The sequence below is a fragment of the Anas acuta genome, chromosome 2 (genome assembly GCF_963932015.1).
Source record: "Anas acuta chromosome 2, bAnaAcu1.1, whole genome shotgun sequence".
In the NCBI taxonomy this organism is placed as follows: domain Eukaryota; kingdom Metazoa; phylum Chordata; class Aves; order Anseriformes; family Anatidae; genus Anas; species Anas acuta.
This window is the reverse complement of record NC_088980.1, coordinates 63447815-63448682: the sequence shown is the minus strand read 5'-3', so window position 1 is coordinate 63448682 and position 868 is coordinate 63447815.

Genomic DNA, 868 nt, shown 5'->3' with positions numbered 1-868 from the left:
AAAGGGACCTACAAAGATCATCGAGTCCAACTCCTGGCTCTGCAGAGGACCACACAAAAATCAGACCATACTCTGTAGCTCTGTAAAGTTTCAAGGTATTAAGTATGGTACTAATTACTAAATTACTAATTTGCAGCAATTATTAATGTGGAACATTTAGTAACGCAAAGCTAAGTCACCATTTGCTCTTACACACATTCTGACATCCAGATTTTGTCCTTGTTAATATTTTATCAGTTAAGGGTTTTTCTGTAATAGCTAAAATACGTCTTCACATTAAAAGACCTGAAACTGTTTCAGTCCAGCATGAATATATATATACATATATATATTTCATTTTTACCTCACTGCTAACTGCAGTGTTTTCACACCCCTACACACTTTTGTAAAAGATGTTGTTATGGTGATTTATTTCACGTGCTGTATTTTTCTATGTCCCTCCATTACCACTTTTTTTATCCCTCATACAGTTAAATATGCCCACTAGTGACCGGTTCAGGGATTTTAGCCAAGGAGCAACCAATTTTTCTTGCACAGTCATTTTTGTCTCACAGCTTGGCTTTACTTATTTGTCCGTGAACTGCTTACTGCCTAATTTCACTGACAGGTTTTTCATCTGTTCTTGTAGTTTTGCTGCTTTGTGTACTTCACATTTATTGGGGTGAAAAGTTTGCTGGTATTGTTTTCCAGCCTTGTTTATTCTCCACACCCCACTGCTGCATTACCAAGAGCTCACTCCTAAAGCACCTTAGAAGGTTCAGCCTTTCAAACTGTTTAATTGACTGAAGATTAATACTTCTCAATGAAAGATGTATCAGCTTGTGTTTGCAGTCTGCTGTTGGTGGACAGAACGAGAAATCTACCTTCA